The sequence below is a fragment of the Grammomys surdaster genome, unplaced genomic scaffold, assembly GCF_004785775.1.
Source record: "Grammomys surdaster isolate TR1022 unplaced genomic scaffold, NIH_TR_1.0 358, whole genome shotgun sequence".
NCBI lineage: Eukaryota > Metazoa > Chordata > Mammalia > Rodentia > Muridae > Grammomys > Grammomys surdaster.
Window position 1 is genome coordinate 237,776 of NW_021604777.1, and position 20,865 is coordinate 258,640.

The 20,865-nt window shown below is 41.4% G+C and overlaps 1 pseudogene; it reads right to left on the reverse strand.

The window, feature by feature from the left end:
• Positions 1–1,142: 1,142 nt before the first annotated feature.
• LOC114631332 lies at positions 1,143–8,037 on the reverse strand (annotated as a pseudogene).
• Positions 8,038–20,865: the final 12,828 nt, after the last annotated feature.

Genomic DNA, 20,865 nt, shown 5'->3' on the forward strand with positions numbered 1-20,865 from the left:
AACTAATCAGACTATATAATATATCGATTAGTAATAGCTTCTTCTACTTTTTGTGAGATTACCTCTCTTTTGTCAATTAATTGTTGAGGAAAATTAGGGTTTACCTCTCTCTTGAGAATATTGAACAGAGACTTAAATTCTTTTGTGGAGAGCTTAAAATAGGATCTTAGCCAATTAGCAACTCCTAGAAACTTTTGAAATTAATTTAAATTAAGTAAACTCTCTCCCTCTCTCTCTCTTTTGTTTTTTTAGACCTTTTATCTGTGTGGTTTTTTATTGGATATTATACGTATTTACCTTTCAATGTTATCTCCTCTCCCATTCTCCCCCAAAACCCCTTATCCCATACCCCCTCCTCCTAATTTTTGTGAGGGTGTCCTCCAAACATCCTCCCAGTCCCATCTCCCTGCTCTCAAATTCCCACACAGTAGGGGATCCAAATTTTCGGGGACCATGGCCCTCCACTTTCACTGAAGTCTAACAAGGTCACCCTCAATTCCCTATACAGGTGCATGAGTCTCTCCCTTTGTGCTCTCTGGCTGTTGGTTTAGACTTTGGGAGCTCTGGTTGAAACTTGCTACTCCTTCTAGAAAGGACCAAAGCATCCACACTTTGGTTTATGTGGTCACACTTTGGTGAGTTTTATGTGGTCTATACGTAGTTTCTTATAAATTGTGAGCTTTTGGGCTAATATCCACTTATCAGTGAGTTAAACAGATTTCTTAGCATTACAAAAGTTGACAGAACCCCTATCTTTCCATCATTTTTTTTCTAACAGCAAAGATTACAATGACAGAAGTGAATGACCAGAATGTAAAAATATTTGTGCAAAACTGCATTAATTGTTCTCACCATCTAGTCAGGGTAAAAACTCACAATGGCCATAATGAAGAAAAGCTATGCTGGAAGTTCTAGATGTCAAACAGGGATTGTACGGTTACTACTAACCATGGAAAAGACTGTGTGGCAGGCACCATGAGCAGCAGAGCAACAGATATGGCAGCCACGCCAGCTGGGAAGCTGGATGAGGGCACCAGGCTAGCCATGACAGCCATCTGTCAGAGACTGCAAACCAACATCAGCTGAAAACTCATTTCAGTGTCTTTATTCAGTGTCTTGAATTTACAGATCACAAAGAAATGTTTAAGTCTTTTATCCTTCTTCTCAAGGAGTGTCTCCTGCGTTACTGGCAGTCCTTAGAAGAGCTGAATCATGGACTCTCTGGATTTACCTACACCAATCCATTTAACTGGTATTTGAAGCTCATCTTCAATAAACCGGACACAATTTTGTGCGTTGACAGGTAGCTCCTTAAATGTCCTTGCATTAGATATGTCTCTATTCCATCCTGGGAGAGTTTTATACTGAACTTCCACTTTATTTAAGACTTCGTGGTTTACTGGGAAATGAGGTATGATTTCCCCATCTAATTTGTAAGCAACTCCAACTTTGATTTCTGAAAATATATCCAAAATATCCAACTTGGTAAGGGCCACTGCAGTAAATCCATTGATCATATGAGCGTATTTGAGTGAAACAAGGTTCAACCAGCTGCATCTTCTTTTCCTCCCAGTAGTTACTCCAAATTCTCTACCCCGTGTTTGTAATAATTCTCCAATTTCATTGTCTTGCTCTGCAGGAAAGGCACCAATACCAACTCGAGTGGTGTAAACTTTCACAACTCCATAGATTTCTCCCACATTCTGAGGTGGCATACCCAGACCTGTACAGACACCTCCAACAGTACAGTTTGAAGAGGTTACAAAAGGGTAAGTTCCAAAATCAATATGTAACAATGCTGCGTTTGCACCTTCTACCAAGATTTTCTTGGGTGGTCCATGGAGGGCCTCATATAGGAAATAAACTCCATCTCTCACCATCGGTTTAATCCTTTCCATATAACCCTTGAGTTGCTGTAATTCACCTTCAATGTCTATTTCCAAAGTCGGGTATATAGATTTATACTGGTTAGCTAGAACTTTGAACCTCTCAGAGAAGCCATCAAAGTCAGAAACAAGATCACACTTCCGAAGTCCACTCCGAGCAGCTTTAGAGGAATACACAGGGCCAATACCCTTTTTCGTGGTACCCAAATTTTTTCCTGCTTGCTCTTGTCTCTGCTGTTCCTGAATACGATCAGCTGCTTGATGAAAGTCAAACACAATATGAGCTCTGTCCGATATGATAAGCCTTTTTTCCCAGCCATCTAGACCTTTCCCCTTTTGAATATTTTTCTCTACTTCTTCAAACAATCCAGGAAGATGAATTACCACTCCATTTTCGATAAAGGCAGTAATGTTTAGGTTAAATATTCCACTAGGTAAAAGATGAAAGTCATATTCCACTGAATCTACAACAACTGTGTGGCCAGCATTATTCCCTCCCTGGCAGCGGCACACGATGTTGGCATCCTGCGCCAGCAGATCCACCACCTTCCCTTTGCCCTCATCGCCCCATTCTTTTTTTTCATTTTTTGATCAAAGACCCATTCATCATTCAATAAATGCTGTGTTGTTTAATATCTGAGTTTGTGTCCACTTCAGGATTTCTCTAGCTGTTGACCTGGTAGTATTCCTTTGTGCCCAGACAGAGCTCAGGATTTTGGTGTTTTGAATAATAATAGCCCCCATAGACCATACATTTGAATGCTTAGTCACCAAGGAGTGGAACTCTTAGACAGAATTAGAAGGGTTAGGAGGTATGGCCTTGTTGGTAGAAGTGTTATCACTGGAGGTAGGTTTTGGAGGTTCTTTTATTATTATTATTATTATTATTATTATTATTATTATCTTATTCCCCTAATTACATGCAGATCCTTTCTACCTTCCTACCCACCAAACTTTAAGATTTTTCTCAAAATACACCCCAAAAACCCCAAAGCAATTACAACAACTCCCAAGCCAAGAAAACAAAATACAACACCTAAAGTGAAACAAGCAAACAAACTATACACAAATAAAAATATACACATACAAAACCATTGAGTCCATTAAGTTCAATGTGTTATTCAACTACTTCTGAACCTGAGGCCTTCTTTGGCATGATTGATATACCCAGTGTCACTTCATTGAAGATAACTCATTTTCCTTATCACTGCAGATATAAATGACAGTTTTATTGGGGTTTTTTGTTTGTTTTGTTTTGTTTTGTTTTTTTGAGACAGGGTTTCTCTGTATAGCCCTGGCTGTCCTGGAACTCACTCTGTAGACCAGGCTGGCCTCGAACTCAGAAATCCACCTGCCTCTGCCTCCCAAGTGCTGGGATTAAAGGTGTGCGCCACCACTGCCCAGCGACAGTTCTATTGTTAATCTTTACTTTAGTGGCTAGGTTTACATTTACTTGCCCCTCATTTTTTCAAAATATATAATAAGATAAAATAAAAACTTATTCCATCAAAGTTGAATGAAAAAAGCTAAAAGAACCCAAGAGAAGGCATAGGAGTTAATAGACCCATTCTTTTGCCCACTAAGGAATATCATAAAAATATTAACATGAAAGTCATAATATAAGTGTAGAAGGCTTGTACAGGCTGCTTCAGTTTCTGGAAGTTCATGTGAGCTTTGCTCATGTTGTTTCAAAGGGCTTTGTTTTCTTGGTATCTTTCATCCCCTCTGGCTTGTACACTCAGTCAGCTTCCTCTTCCTCCATGTTCCTTGAGCTCTGAGGATAGGGTTTCACGGAGACATCTCATTTATGGCTGAGCATTCTATGATCTATCATTCTCTGTGTAATGTCTAGCTGTGTTTCTCCATATTTATACCCATCTGCTACAGGAAGAAACTTCTCTGATAATGGCTGAATAAGGGACTGATCTATGAGTATAGCAGATTATCATTGTGAGTTATTGGATATCAATATATATAAATATAATTATCAATGTATATCAATATATTTGCTATTATTTAAACAAGAATTATTTGGTTTTGTCCTAGGTCCCTGGATATCTAGTTTAAGGTTCTTGGTCACTCAAGTAGTCTTGGATATGGGTTTGATCTCATGGAATGGACCATAAGTCAGACTAGTTATTGGTTGGCTACTACCACAAACTTTGTGCAACCATTGCCCTAGCATATTTTACCATTGTAGGTAAAATGTTTGTGGCTGGCTTGGTATTTACATTTTTCTTTTGATAGCATTCAGAATACCTTCTTGTAACAAAGACAATACCTTCTTATAACTGAGAGGTAGAGGCTCTATGTAGGCACAAGTTCAACATCTTTACATTCAACAAATTGTGTAAGTGTTGTCTTCAGCCATGGGACTTTGCTGTCATTTTGCAGAGAGCAACTTATAATCTTTGCAATAACCTGATTTGTTTGGAGATTCTTATAGGTCCCATATTACAACTCATTTAATTATATTTAACACATTCCTGTGACTGGAAGCTGTTTGGTGACAAGAGATAGCCAGTTGGGACTCTGATTCCCACAGCCCCCTGACAAATGGGTGGACTGTTAGCAATTCCTTGTCTGTTCTTTCCTGAGGGAGAACAGACCATTTGTATCATGAGGCTGGGCCAGAGTTGTTAATGGGGTTACTGAGAATGCAAAGCATCCACAGGTGGAGAGGGATGGGAAAAAAGTAGTCATTTCTGTCTGTTGCTAGTAGGGGGACGTTGGTGGGGATGGCTGAGACATGGCAGGCCCCTTTGGGAAGAGCCCCAGACTCACTCAGTTTTGTTAATAGTTCTTAAGTCTTATAATAGACCCCATCCCCCCTGAGCTCTTTTTTAATACTGAACATAAGGATATTTCATTGACTGTAGGAGGGGTGAATGTGTTATAGTAAAAGTTGTTTTTCTACCAGTTGTGTGAGGGCTTTAAGCTTCTTGCTTGATAGAAGCCACTGTGGGACCCAAATGGCTTCATTGGAGAGCCAATCAAGTCAGGGAGTGTCATATCTGACAGTGGCCTTCAGAATTGGGAGTGATTTGGAGGAGAGTTTTTAGAGTCCCCTTGGGTATCTTCTATCTTGATATGGCCTCTTTCTGGTTGGGTGGTAAGCACTACCTCTAGGTCTTGTAAGATATATTTCCCTAAAAGATTGGTGGCTACTTGAGCTACTAAGGGGCATATGAGGCCAGTAGCTCCATCAGGGTCCTCCTACCTGTAGGCCTGTTTGGTGATAAATGCATGAGAGGTACCACCTATGCTGTATAAGAACTGGGACCCAGGGACCAGTTGCCAGTCGAGTGGGGTCTCTTGTTGTCTTGTTTGCTCCAGTATCAAAAAGGTGCTTTAAATAGCTTGTTATCTATTTTAATGGTTAATTTTGGTTGGGAACCTTCTGAGATGCTGGATACCCATAAGACTTCTATGGGAGTAGCTGTTCCTCTTACTGTCAGGGCAAAGAGCTGCCCCCTCTGAAGTTTAAAGTCTTTAGTGGCTTACTGCCCTTATCATACAGGGAAGTACAATATCTTTTCCAGTGGAAACCTTTCTGCCAGATGGGACAAATGTCATAGTTAGGATCTTTTATTGGAATAGAGTTTTGTGGGCATTCATTATTCCAATGTCTCGTCTCTCTACTTTTGAGGCAGATTCCTTCTGTTTGTTTGTTTGTTTGTTTGTTTGTTTTTCACTACTGCCACAAGTACCTGAGACACAGATGTAATCTAGTGTGATATGGTTTTTATATCCTAGGTTGCCACAATCTACCTATTGTAGTGTTCCTCCTGGAGACCCTGGCAGGCTAGTCTGGATTCTAAAGTCATGTCTTTCTAAGACAATGTTTTTTAGAAGGAGATCTCTGGCTGTGGGGTTGGGGTTTTTCTTTCTAGGCTCATTCTATTTCTGAGAATAAAACCAAATAGGGGTTTCCTGGCTTTTGAAGGAGAAAGAGCATGGAGGAGGCAGGGTCTTGTGAACCTGAGGGCAGGGTGAGCCTGTCCCAAGCTTGATTTGCACAATGTCCCAAGCTTGAATTGCACAGAGGCAGACCTGTTCATAATAGCCTTCTGGCTGCATTGCTTGCTGTGCTCCAGTGGAAAAGTCTTCCTGGCCAAAGAGTTCATCAAAACCCCATGGTGTGTCACCTCAGTCCCAATTTTGTCTGATTTATTGAAGACCTGCATCTTGAAATAGGGCCTCCTACTGTAAAAATATTGAAATGAGCAGAGAGGAGTGTTAAATATCTCACCAATCTTGGGACATGTTTAGGTTGGCAATATGGCTTTGTAGGAAGGATTTTGTCCAGAGTATGTAAGTACCATCTTTCTTCACTGCCTGCCTGAGTTCTGAGGCTTGGAATGGATACCAGCTGAGTGGTTTAGTTTGATTTGGATTAATATTAACATGGAGTGCTTGGATCTTTGGGAATTCTAGCCCCGTACAGGAGTCCTGAGTAGCATGGGAGGCAGGATTTGTTTTTGCAAGAGTCATGAAAATTAATTATAAAGTTGTTGAGTGGTAGATGGCTGAGGATAGGGGACTATGAAGTTTGGCAGGTTTCTCTCTAAGTGTTTGGTAGGCTTTCATGGCTCAGGGCTGGGGTTGGGGGTTGGTGCATGAGGGAGATGCATCTCTTCAGTTGGGTAGGAGAAGATGGAGGAGAGGGAGAGGCTCATTTGTTTCTCTAATGGATCCCTGTCCTTGGTGAGGGTAGGAGTAGCAGATGGAGCAGATGTCTGCTTTAGTTATCTCTGAGGGTTAAAGGGGCAAGGGTGGGTAGATGGATTTTATTTCCCTTATTAGTCAGGTAAGGACTGTGAGATCTGAAATAGGGTATTCTTTAGGGCACATCTGACTGAGGGGGTTCAGTGGCTGTGTTTTTATCAGCCTGTCCTATTTTAGATGGTCCTATGCATTACTGAATTGCAGCTAAGATCAGCAAAGTATCATGGGAAGTGGTTTTTCCTTCTTGGGTATCCCTGATTCAGGTGAAAGAAGCTAGTCGGTTCCATGCGTCAGGGCTGTAAATAATACCATTGGCCATGCATGGTGCTATCTGATGAACTTCCTCCCAAAACAAGGAGGCTTAGGTTTTGTTTCTGGTTTTGTTTGTTGTTGTTTTGGTTTGGGCTTTGTTGTTTGTTTGTTTATTCTGTGGGATTTTATTTAGCATATGTATCTCCCTGACCTGAGGGGATTTTTTAATGTGATGATGACAAGTTTCTCATGACAGAAAAGAGGAGAAACATCTTGCCCAATGGGAACATTCCATTGGCCTATTGGCTTTTGGGGATTCCACAGAGGTCCAAAATGCTAAGCCTTCATGCAGATTTAAGAACTGGCAGCAGCTCTGTGGCTTTTAAATGGCTTTATTGTATTTGTTTATTGTATTTGTTTTAAGGAAAACTTAGAAAGTTAGAAAGAGAGTCTTTGCCAATGACCATTATGAGCTGCTGGGTTTTAGACAGGGATAGAGGGAACTTCAGTTGATACCAGGGGGTAGCTCTGGCCAAAACACTTCAGTTCTTCCTTCAGCTTGTGCAAATCCATGAGATGCTTTCTGATTGAAAGCACAGCAGAAAAAGAACAGATTGCTTAACAGAAGCAAAGAAGAATGGTGTTGTAAATTGGCCTTATGCTGTTTGTATTCTGATGCTAACTCTGCTTCCTCAAGAGTGGTTGCCGACCACAAGTAGTCCATAACAGTCCACCATGTACTCAGGTGATCTCATGTGAACCTTCTCCCCATTTTAACTGGTGAGTAAAGGCTAGAGTCTGGGATTGGGCAGTGGAAGGGAAAGGTGGGACTGGAGGTTTGAGAGTGGGGCAGATAGAGAGGCAGAAGAGGATGAGAGAGGGTAGGAGAGAGGACAGAGGAAGAAGAGAAGAAAGCTGTAAAGGACCAGAACCACACGTCCAGGAGAAACCACAAGTAGCAAGGGGTCTTATAGCTGTGGAATAAGTTAGTATAGTGTTAGATCTGTCCAATCTAGGCATACAGCTTATAATTATAATAACATGATTGTGCGTTTTTTATATTGGCTTATTGGGGTGGGAAATTCCATCAGCAAAACAGGAGCTTCACCTTACCTAGGCTCAACAGGGAAAGCAGGCACATCTGTGTCCCAGGACTCCTGACACTGGCCATCATCTCACATCATAGCTTAAGGAACTGCTTTCTCAGCTTCCTGAAAACTTTTGAGAGACTCACTAACCAGCTGGCAGGGATAGACCTACATGCTTATGTGTTTTCAACAGGGTCCTTTTCTGGCTCTCTGTACTTGATCTTTACGAGGCATATATTTGCTGACTAACCTACAGTTCCATCAGGTATAGCTTTGACAGTGCTGTTCACCTCATCATATACTGATGGTCAGAATTATGATGAGGAATTGAGGGAATGCTAATGGACCCTGCAGAAAATATTACAACAAATAACTTCACAAATTCAGCACCAAGCATATTGTTCTTCACAGTTAATTTTATAAAATGAAAGTAATGTATGAGATGTTTCAAAAATCTTACCTGCAACTCATAGACATCCTACACCTAAGGAGGATTAGAGTTTATTGTTTGTTTTGAATTATTTCTGTTTCCCTTCTCCCTGTCATCCAGCTCGTCATGCTCAAGTATGATGCACCTTGACTTTAATCACTACTGGTGCTTTACCATAAGAACTTAGACATTCTATACACTTTTATAGATACAGCTCTTGTTGTTGTTGTTATGTTTTTGAGACAGGATTTTCCTTGCAGCCCTGGGACTTGCTTTGTAGACCAAGGTGGCCTCAGACTCAGAGATCTGCCTGTTTCTTCTTCCCAAGTGTTGGGATTAAAGGTGTACACCACCACACCTTGCTGTCACAATCCTTAATAATATGTGATTTGTGGTTTTCTTTGGCTTATTTGGCTCCTAGTGGCAGGGATATGGATGAGCCAACCCTAAGGGCAGGAGTATAGGAGTGTTGGCCCCATTACTTGTCTGCTGTGAGGTGGCATGGGCACAGAGATGATAGTCCCCACCTGCCTCTCACCACCTCTGGCAGTCAGGAAAGCTGTTCACAGGGCCATGAGCTCAGGAGAGCTAACCCTGTTCCTCACCAGCATCAGTACTCAGGGGGGCTGGCCCAGTACCTTGCCTGGACAAGCACAGCAGAACTGACCATGGCAGTTGTGGGATAAGCTAGCCAGGAGGGCATAAAAGTAGGAGATCTGATCTTGACTCCTGCTGATGGTAACACTGGGTGGCCTAGCTAAAGCAGTGCTGGAGAGCTTTGCCTTGGTGATGTGGATAAGGGAGAACCAGTGGGCTGACCAGCTCAACTACCACCCAGACCCATATTGACGGCTCTGAATTGACTCACCCCAAAATCCCATATTACTAAGTAATATGTTGAGGTTAACGGGAGTTAAAATTAATAAAGATAATTTAGATCAATGTTTAGACACTGTTATTTAGCCTAATCTACGGTTTCCAAAAGGGAAAACATAAGATCCTGAGAACTGGCAAAAAATAAAAAGAGTTGTAAAATGAAAACCTGAGCAAGCTGAACCAATTCTTGTGAAATTCTTTTACATTTGGAATGCTGTTGCTGTCAATGTTCCTGTTGTCTTGGAGGCTCTGTGTGACAAACCTAAGTTTCTCACCAGGAGCTAGCAAGCTGCTGGGGAAACTAAAATTTCTTGTCCTCCCTTGTCAGGCTTTGTATGAATCTTTTAGACCTGATTAAAGTAACTAGGATAATAAATAAATAAATATTTTTAAAGTACAGAAAATGGACCTAATGAGGTTGGGCTAAGAAAGGGGCTAAAACAGACTTCATGAGAGTGCCTAAAGATTCCAAGATTTGTCTCCTCTGCAACAAGCTTGTAGACTTTCATTTCTGGGCACACCATGCATGCACAATTCCTGTGAGGCTTCCTTGTTCTAGGCCCTGTCTTCATCAGACAGTTCAGCATCTCTGCCACCTGCTGCTACAGCAACAAGCAGGTTTCTACCAACTCCTCAACTCAGAATGCCTGGCCATTCTAGCCATGGAAAAAAGTCTTTTTTTACCATAAAAACATTCTGACTTTAGAAAAAATTTGGATGCAAAAGATGAAAAAAAATCTGCAAGCCTTAAAAATAAATTTAATTACCAGAGTCTCTTAAATACAATGATTTTAAAACTGAGCCTCAATTACCTGCTAGACTCAGTTGGTTAATAAAATCAATGGAGCCTCTCAGCAGGCTTAAAGAGTCTACTACCACAAGGGCTTAAATAAGCAAATGAAAATAAATAAAAGCCTATCATAAGACACAGTTATGGGAAGCCCACCAGAGATAATCACTCAGACACTATTTATTTTATATGTTTATAGCCAATTTCATCAGTCATTTAGGACTATTCTTATGTATTTTGGAACCCAGGTGTAGCACCAAGTGACCAGAGCATGGAGGCTTTGGGAAGCAGAAATCACATCCTAAGATCTTATAATACAGCTGTTGTTGGGACTTTACAGAAGCAAGCTATTTAACAGTTAGCTGGAAGGGTTTCTACATACACAGGTAGTTTATCAGAACAAAGATAAGCTAGCTGGGACCACTAGACCTTAGGGTCCTAGAAGAGAGTTGGGTAATATTCCATGGGATTCTCCAACAAGGAGGCCAGACTCTAGTTAAACCTACAGTTTCAGAGGATTAATCTATGATTATCATGATAGGAAGCATGGTAACAGGCAGGCTGACATGGTTCTGTGTTGGGGACCGACTCCTAGCCAAAAGCTGCTATCATCTTTGCAGCCATCTGGAGCCATATATCCTGACAAGAGACTTGTTTTCAACAGCCCGCAACAGCTGAGCAGACTTTGATAAACATCTTGTTTTTCTCACGTCTTGTTTTGCTGTTTAGTGCCCCCAGCTGCAAGATGCACATGGTCTCCACGCTGCAAGGCACATGACGTAGTGCCTTCGGCTATGCTTGTCCACGAGGGCAAGGCACGTGGTAAAGGGTATAAATACCCAGGATTTCCTTTCAATAAAGAGAGACTTGATCAGACTCTGTTTGACTCCATTCTTCGCACCTCTTGCCCCTCCATCCCCACTCTCTCTCTTGCTAGACCCTGACCCACAGACTGGAGCAGCAGCTTGGGCCAGGACAAAGTGGCCCCCAAATGTGGGGGAGGGTACAAAGTGGTGCTCAACGTGAGGTAGTAAGAACAAGAGACCCAGTGAGGGATGTTACTGGAAGAAGGGTGGACTGAAAATTCAGAAGTGAAACAGAGGTGATTGCTGCAGGAAACTGCCTTGTGGAGACCAGTAGGTCATAGTAATGATAACGGGCAAGAAATAGGTCAGTCTGAACTCAACTTTCTGTTTTTGTTTTGTTGTTTGCTGTTTACGTGTGTCAATTGTCTGCTTCTGTTTCGCTGTTTAAATGCTGTGTTTCATGGGTTGGTACAATGATAAATAACGACACAGAAGTGGTTAGGGGATTTATTGGTTCTTTTATAAATAGTTTTATGGCATCTGCAAATGGTTGAAGAACTCCATATGGGCCTATGATGTTAGGGCCTTTTTGTAGTTGTATATATCCTAAAATTTTTCGTTCTACTAGGGTTAGAAAGGCTACAGCAATTGAGATAGGAATCAGGAGGGTTAAGATGTTAATAAAATACACTATTAGGAAGAGGATTTGAACCTCTGGGAACAAGGTTTTAAGTCTTACGCAATTATCTGGCTCTGCCACCCTAATAATCTTGTCTAGATGGTTGTAATTTTACATACCTATTATATTATGAAAGAAAAAGAAATGCATAGAATCCAAAATACAACCAAAGGTTGATGATGATTTATCAGAGCTAGATTGTGCTGACCTAGAGGAAGAGGCAGCCAAATATTATGGCCCTGAATGGCCCTCTTCCCAAAAAAAACCCTCCCTATGCTCCTCCACCTCCAGATGCTCCCGCTGTGGGGATGGTGGTTGTAGATCCCATAAAGGAGTTACAGGACAAAATTTCTCTCCTTAAACAACAAAATTCTCTTCTTAAACAACAAATAGAGTTAGAGGAAGAGTATCAGGACTTAATTAATCAGCTACAAAAATTAAAGACAGGGAAGAGGTCTCGAGAGGGCAAGGCCAACTGCAAAAATCACCAAGGTCCTTGTGTTCCTCAACCCAGAGTCCAAAGGCAGCCCCTGTCTTCTGGTTTTAGTTCAGCCACAGATCAACCAGAGGAGGGAGAGGCTGAAGTTTTCCCTGTATCAGAGACTAGAGATGCTCAAGGGGTTGTGTGGAGACATGACACAGGGTTTAATTTTCAAATTATTAAAGAATTAAAAAATGCAGTGTCACCATACAGTGCCACTGCTCCCTTTACTCTTGCAATCTAAGAATCTGTTGCAGGGGAGTGGCTGACTCCTGGTGATTGGAATACTCTAGTGAGAGCAGTTCTTAGTGGTGGCGACTGTCTTATTTGGAAATCAGAGTATCATGAGAGTTGTAAAGAGACAGCTAGGAGAAACATTCAGGCAGGTAATGGTTGGTCCTTTGATGCTTTAGTAGGAGAAGGGCAATTTGATCCTAGTGATAACCAGATGCAATATGACCCAGGCTTATTCACTCAAATTCAAAATGCAGCCATGAAGGCTTGGTGTAAACTCCTGGTAATGGGAGACTCAGGTGCATCTTTGACAGCAGTCAGACAAGGGCCTGACGAATGATTTTCTGATTTTGTTCATCGATTAAAGACAACAGCAGGGAGGATTTTTGGTAATGCAGAGGCAGGTATATATTATGTGAAATAACTTGCATATAAAAATGCCAATCCTGCCTGCCAAGCGGCCATTAGACCCTACAGGAAAAAGACAGACCTTACTGGGTATATCAGACTCTGTTCTGACATAGGGCCCTCCTACCTTGCAGCTGCCATGCAAGGACAATCAGTAAGAGGTTTTTTGGCAGGTAGAGACAAAAAGGCCTGTTTTAAGTGTGGCAAGCCTGGACACTTTGCAAAAGATTACAAGGCAGAAAATGAGTTAACCCAGAGATGGCCTAGAAAACAGCCTGGGCTATGCCCATGTTGCAAACATGGAAGGCATTGGGTTAGTGAATGTAGGTCCAAGACAGATGCACAAGGAAACACCCTTTCCCATAATCAGGGAAATGGGAACAGGGGCCAGCCCCAGGCCCCGAACCAACACAAGCCAAAACAGGCTTATGGGGCAGTTAGTTTCATACCAGCAAACAACAACCCCTTTCTGAACTTAGTTGAACAACACCAGGAAGCGCAGGACTGGACCTCAGTTCTGCCACCCACACAGTATTAACCCCAGAAATGGGACCTCAGGCCTTACCCGCCAGAGTGTTTGGACCACTCTATCCAAATGTGTTTGGCCTGATAGTGGGAAGAAGCACTCCAACTATGCAGAAACTACAAATTTTTCCTGGAGTTATAGACAATGATTATTAAGGTGAGATTAAGGTAATGGCCAAGGCAATACAGAATATAGTCACCATTCCTACAGGAAGGAGGATAGCTCAACTATTGTTACTTCCATTGATTCCTACAAATCACAAATATAAGAGTCCTAAGAGAGGGGATCAAGGCTTTGGTTCCTCTGATGCATACTGCGTACAGCCTATAGTTAAACAAAAACCTATGATGACAATATTGCTCGATGGGAAGGCATTCCAAGGTTTGGTTGATACAGGAGCTGATGTGACGATTATCAAACAAAGCGATTGGCCCACCACCTGGCCTCTGACCCCAACCTTAACCAATCTAAGGGATATTGGCCAAAGTAAAAAACCTACAACAAAGCTCTAAGGTGCTGATGTGGAAACATAAAGAAATACAGGAAATATACAACCCTATGTCATCTCAGGCCTTCCCATTAATCTCTGGGGCTGAGATCTGTTATCTCAGTTGGGATTGATTATGTGCAGCCCTAATGAAGTAACTTTCGATTCTGAAGGAAAATCTGCTGCAGATAGATTCTGGCATCCTGATACCAAAAAGAATTTTGCAACAGTCTTCTGGAAAGACCCATTAACTGGAACCTGGAATAGGTCAGATTCAGTGCCTATATGGGGAAGAGGTTCTGTCTGCATATATTCCCAAATGGCAGATGCCACACACTGGCTGCCAGAGAGACTGATTAAATAAATAGACAACAATAACAAATCCAGGGAGGAGAAACCCCCTGGGAATAGTATTTTTTTCTTTGCAAAAACCATGAAGATGATTCACAATTTTCTTCAAACTGGAGCGGATCAACCAGTATACCTGACTTGGGACATTCTCAGTGCAGGAGAAGACATTACCACCCGCACGTCCAGGGTGGCTCTATTAGTCTCTTGGTTCCCTGATTTATGCTTTAGTGGGGTACATTGTTTAGACCCAAGAGAGAATCTATTACCACAGTTACTATAGTTGATTTTTGGGTTTAGGATTGACTGGGGCAGGGATGGGGATTTCCTTACTTGTTTTGTTAAGATCAAAGCTATGATCAGTTCTGTACTTATATAGATTTAGATTTAGAAAGAATGGAATCTGCTATATCACATTTGTAGAATTCATTACCCTCCTTAGCTGAAATAGTGCTATAGAATAGAAGAGGCTTATACGTTTTACTCCCCCAACAGAGGGAGTTGTGTGCTACCCTTAAAAAAGAGTGTTGCTCTGAGGCAGAATGGTTTACACCAACCATTCAGGCATTGTTAAGTCTCTTGTCTCTCAGGTTCATGCTGTTCAACAGACTGATGGCTTTCATATGACAACAGATAGACGCTATTCAAATGAAACCCATACAGGTCCATTATTACAGGCTGGAAGTAAGGGACTCTAAAACCTCTGTCATCAAGACTGACAAGGATTGACCCCTAACTTATGTGCTAAGCTGGATAGTCAAGGACAGGTAAGAGAACACCTCAAGACCCTTGCCCCTAACTGGGAGGCCTCACCGTCCTAAGACTGGAGCTTAACCAATGGCTGTTGAGTACCCAGAGATGGCAAAGGTAGGCTGGGCTCCTTTGTTCCAACCTAAGACAGGCACAGTTTCCGTAAGTTTTCTCAGCCTTCCCTTTTGAAAAAAATTTAAAAAGGGGGGCCTGTTGGGAGCTGACTCCTAGCCGAAAGTGGCTATCATCTTTGTAGCCATCTGGAGCCATATATCCTGACAAGAGACTTGTTTTCAACAGCCCACAACAGGTGAGCACACTCTGATAAACATCTTGTTTTTCTCACATATCTTGTTTTGCTGTTTAGTGCCACCAGCTGCAAGGTGCACATGGTCTCCACACTGCTAGGCACAAGTGGTTTCCTTACTGATAGCTAGGTGCATGTGGTCTCTACGCTGCTAGCTAGGCACACGTGATATCCACACTGCAAGGCACATGATGTAGTGCCTTCAGCTGTGCTTGTTCACGAGGGCAAGGCATGTGGTAAAGAGTATAAATACCCAGGATTTCCTTTCAATTAAAAAGACTTGATCAGACCCTCTGTCTTGTCTCCATTCTTCAAATCTCTTGCCCCTCTATCCCCACTCTCTCTCTTGCTAGACTCTGACCCTCGGACCGGAGCAGAAGCTCGGGCTGGTACAGACTGGCCCCCAAACATGGGGCAGAATGGGTTGTTACAGTTCTGGAGCTTTCATCCTGACCCAGAAACCATAATTAGAGAAGAGAGAGTGATTCTGGACCTGGCATGAGCTTTTGACACCTCAAAGCCCACCATTTCAACAACCTCTTCCAGCTAGGCCATACCTCCTTATCTTACTGAAACATCCCACTAAATGAGACCCAAAAATTTAGATATGTGCACCTATATGGGGAATTCCCCAGTTTCCATAGGCTTATAGCCATATCATAATTCAAAATGTATTCAGTTCAACTTCAGTAGTCCCCATAGTCTTTTACAATCTCATCAGTGTTTAATGCAATCTCTTAACTGTAATTGCCTGTAAAATAAAAAAACTAGATCACATACTTCCAACTACAATGGCACTTAATATACACTACCATTCCAAAAGGGAAGAATGGAGGCATAGTGAGAAAATGACTGGACCTAAGCAAGACTGAAAACCAGTTGGGCAAACTACAAATCCTGTAACTCCATGAGTGATGGCAAAGGGTTTAGATGGTTCTCCCCTTGTAATTATTATAGAAAAAAAAAAAAGCCTTTTAGACATGTAAAAATAGCTTAGTCAGGAACCCCATGACACCCAAGGCTGCTCCTGATAGCCAGAACCCAGTGACTTAACTCATTCAAGATTACCAGATACAGTCCTAAGACCTCATGACACCCACTATACAGACTATAAGCAGAGACCAAGAGCAGTGCTCTGCTCTACACATCTGGAGTGATGTACCTGAATCTTCCCTGCAGCTGGAGAGTCTCTCTCAGGTCCCTGACTCTTAAATCAGAGACTTCTGTGTTAGAGACTGGACCTGACTTTCAGCTAAGATACATTGCACAATATGAACTTAGTGTTATGATGATCAGAATAATAAAATATAGCTTTTGTGATACTAAATACACACATCTACCTTCTTGCTAGTGACAGCTGGCATAGTCAGAAGGATCTTAGATAATCCTTAGAAAAAGTGAAACTAAAGTGGCTTATTGCTATTCCAATGATGTTCTCAGACTCAACCCAGAGAGACAGGTGAACTCCTGACTGCAGAACTTCCCTTCACAAAGGCAAGAACTTCTGGCCTTAAGGCAGGGTAACAGAGAGATGGTCACAAGAAGGAAGGAACCTGAACCCTGATGGGAAACATCTGTGGCAGGAACTGACTCCCACAAAGGCACAAGCTTCTGCTTTGAAATGGGGTAGTGGGAGCAATTTGCTCATGACGAACTGGCTAGCCAAGAGAATAATAAGAAGGGCAGTCTTAAATTCTAAAAGCTAGTAAATCAGACCTGCTCTACCAGCAACCTAAATTGTTACTTCAGAAAAAGGGAAATCAAATTCCTCTATTATTTGGCAAACAAACTTACAAACTGCAGAGACGAACAAGTGGGGTTAAGACAATGAATGAGAACTTTTCCAAGCATAGATGGGACAGAACATGTTGCTTAGTACAACAAAAGTTACCTAGACTCAAGAAGGTACCTAAGGTCGATTTTCCATTGTTGACCTCAGTGTTTGCTGAGCCCTTGCTAGAGAAGGCAGACACCTCAGAGGTCCCTAGGTTCTTATGCAAAGTAAATAAAGACATTGGCTTCCATAAAATGAAAGGTAAACAGCTAGCTAGCAACTTGGCAGAAAGAAGGAGAAACAACCCATTCAGAGAGGACTTGGAGGCAGCTGATAAAGGCCCAGTCAGATGTCTCAATGACAAAATCTCTGCATCAATAACTGCCAATAAGACTAAAGATACTCTTAGACTTTTAAACAATCTTGTGGCCACTGGAGTAGAATACAGACCATTTATAAGGATGGAGTTGCAACAAATAAGACAAGATTTTGCACAAAGAGGAGATAAGGATTCATCTTATGTAATCTGCTTATGGGAAAGGGGGCTGATACAGTAATGTTAACTTCAGAAGAAATTAAGGACATCGAAGGGATTCTAGAAAATCCCCACATAATTGAAGGTCTGGAACACATTTCAGACACAGCCAGAGGGGAAAAAAAATCTCCCTGATGTTTGTCGGCACGTGGCTTGGTACAGACCACAACAGACCAAATGGTTCTAAGTGAGGTTTATTCAGGGGATAGGGCAAAGGTGGGGGCATGAAGATGGGAGAAGAAGAGGAGGAAGAGGAGAGAGGTCGGGGGCTCTGCTTATTTATATGGGTGGTGACAAGCAGCCGCTTGCAGGTAAGGGTGGGAGGTAGCCAGGTGGATTCTGGGAATGTATGGTGGTTGCCTTTGCAACAATGTGAGGGTCACCTAGATGTGATGACACTGGGTTCAGAGCCTGATACCAACACTCCCTTTATTGGATTGAGTAACAGCTGACTGTTATCCCCACATTTATCTAACTCAATTTGAGGCAGAAGGACAATAGAAAAATATAAAAGAAGCAACTGAACTGGCTAGGAAGTTGAATATACTTTACTTAATTTATCATAAAAGCCCACCTCAGGCATCACTGCCACTCCCTGACATGAGGAAAACTATAATTAAGGGTGCCCCTTGACATATTGACATCAATTCTGGTCAATTGTCAAACTCCTAGAGAAGCTATTAACTTCTCTGAGCAAATAAGAGAATTGGAGAAAAATGTTACTATCCCTCCAATCTAATGTGCAGAGTTGAACCAAACCAGTACCATAAAAAAATTCACCTAAAAGGTTCCCTTTTTAAGGCAAAGGAAGGGCAAGACCACCGTCTGCACTCAACCCAATATTCTTTTTGAAAATTAGGAACATAAGTCCAGTTGGAAGATGAGATCAGATACCAATAAGGCAGCTCCAAGGAGGAGGGTTTGAAAACATGTTTTTGGTTTTTTGTTTTTTTGGTTTTTTGGGGTTTTTTTGGCAGACCAAAGAGTGCATAGAATTGACAATTGACAACCTCAGAATCAAAGAAAGACCCCAGACCCTTATACAGTTTCCAGCAAAGATTAAGGGAATGGTCCAACAGATTATCTGGCTTAACTTTCACCATTTGTTACTAGTTTGCAGGGTTATAGAAACGTTTTAGACTGTAACTAAGCTGCCCTTGAAATTCTGACAAACTCAGTCAATATCTTATTTCTTTCTTTTTGCACCTGGGGTCCTGTGCTGTATATCTTCTTTATGACCTTTAGTTAATGGTTTCTGTAACCCTTTCAAATGTACCCTAAGTTTTAGAAGTCTGCTGTTATCTCAAGAGCAATTAATCAGTCCTGTTACAAAAGGAACTCGAATGTCTCTGTGGGTGTCGCCATTTGTAAATAATGGTAACCTTTGAATGCAAGATGTTTTTGCAGAATAAACGCTCTTTGTCTTTGCAGACTACCTGAGTCTGGGGTCTTCCTTCAGTGATTTTCTGACCCTTACAATAGGAGCACCATGATAAGAAGAAGGTTGAGGAGGAAGGAGAGAAGCAGCCATGGGCTATGTGAGCCATAAAAACATGGTCCTGAGGGCTGGTCAAATGGAGCTAAGAGCAGCCCATATAAAACTTAGTAAGTAATAATTTGGGGTAATCGATAGGAAAGGAGATTCTAATAGCACAGGGGGTAGTTATCTGCCCAGCTGATTAAGGTGTATTGGAAAGTATAAAGGTTGTGTGTGTCTTTTATCTGGGTACTAAATGGTCGGAGGAGGGTAGAAACCCCTGGTTGTGATTTAAAAATGTCTACAACATAATCCCACAATATTTATACCAGCGCATGATTGTGTGCTGAGGATAAATGTCATACCCAAATTATTATCCCAATAGTATTACATTAAAAAACTTAGACACTAGGCTGTAACATCACCCAAATAGAAATTCTTCCTATATAATTACCTAAAATTAAGAGGTCATTCATCAAGAAATACCCTATCATGGTACATAATGAAACTATCATTGACACTGTAAATCAATTACCAAAGGAAGATATTATTGAATCTATACAATCCTTTAACTTCGATAGTCCTGTTTGGGCAGAAAAAAGCCAAACAGTCAATGGAGATTCACACTAGACTATAGGATATTAATTAGCTTTCTTCACAAATGCTGGGAAATTTACCTGATATAGAAAATATATTCTTAAAGGTTAGAAATTACAATCCAAAATTTTTTGAAACCATAGATTTATCAGACATATTCTTTAGTTCTCTGCATGTGGACTCAAGAGACATTACTACTTTTACTTGGAATAATAAACAAAATAGATTCAAAAGAGTGCCTTGCAGCTATAACAATAGCCCGATCATTGGCCATGTGACACTAATATAGTCACTAAGAAAGCTACCTAATCAGATTGTTTGTTTTTAATCTACTTAGATGACATTTTTATTGCAAGATACAATAAGGACATTGTTCAAAACTATATGGAGAATAATGTATCCTCTGGTACATGATGGCCAAATGACTAATAAAGACAAGTTAAAAGGGGCAAATACCTCGAGAAAATTTCTAGGTGTGTTATGGATATCTGAAGGACCCAAGATCTCAGATGGTGCACTGCACAACATTTTAAATATCCCCCACCCTGGGGCAAAATTCAGATGCAGCATCTAATTGACATGTTTACATACTTAAGGAGCCACATACCATATTTACAGATTATTATGAAACCCCTTTATAAGGTTACTAGAAAGGTAGCTGATTTCCAATGGGGACAGAAACAAAGAGAAACTTTTTAAGACAGTCCATAAGCTTAACTCCAAGCATGTAATCTCTACCAGTATTAAACCAAATAATACCCTAATTATGGATATCATATTTATTGGTGAATATGACAACTGGAGACTCTTCATAAAGTGAAAGGGAATCTACCAACATTATTCTGTTGGCTTCTATTTTAAACACTTCTTATAGGCAGAGAATAAATAAATTCTTTCTTTGAGAAATAAATCTCGACATTTTATAAGGCATACAGAACACTCATTCATTGTCAACCATCCTATGGTTATAGGGGTGCCTGTTCCAAGGATGAGTTGAATCTGTTAGAAGGCTAAGAATGCTTAGCCATGGAAGGAAAGATTTATACTGGAAATGGTACCCATCTGAATTCTGTCATGACTAGGAATTGGTAGCAAAGGGGCCCATCCTGCACTGAGGAAATAACTCAGTGACTTAAAATTCCTATCCCCAAACTGTTCACCCCTTGTGTTTCATAAAAAGATAAGGGGAGAAGAAATATGTTTGATGGATGTGTGGTAAGGTATGGACCAAGGAGGTGTCTCCAAGGGCCCATACTGAGGCATCCCTTCCCCCTGAGGAACCAGCCACATGACGGCATAGTATAGAATAGAGTTTATTCATGAAATGGGGATGGGAGTTGAGAGGGTAGTAGAGACAAAGGCAGAGAGAGAGAGAGAGAGAGAGAGAGAGAGAGAGAGAGAGAGAG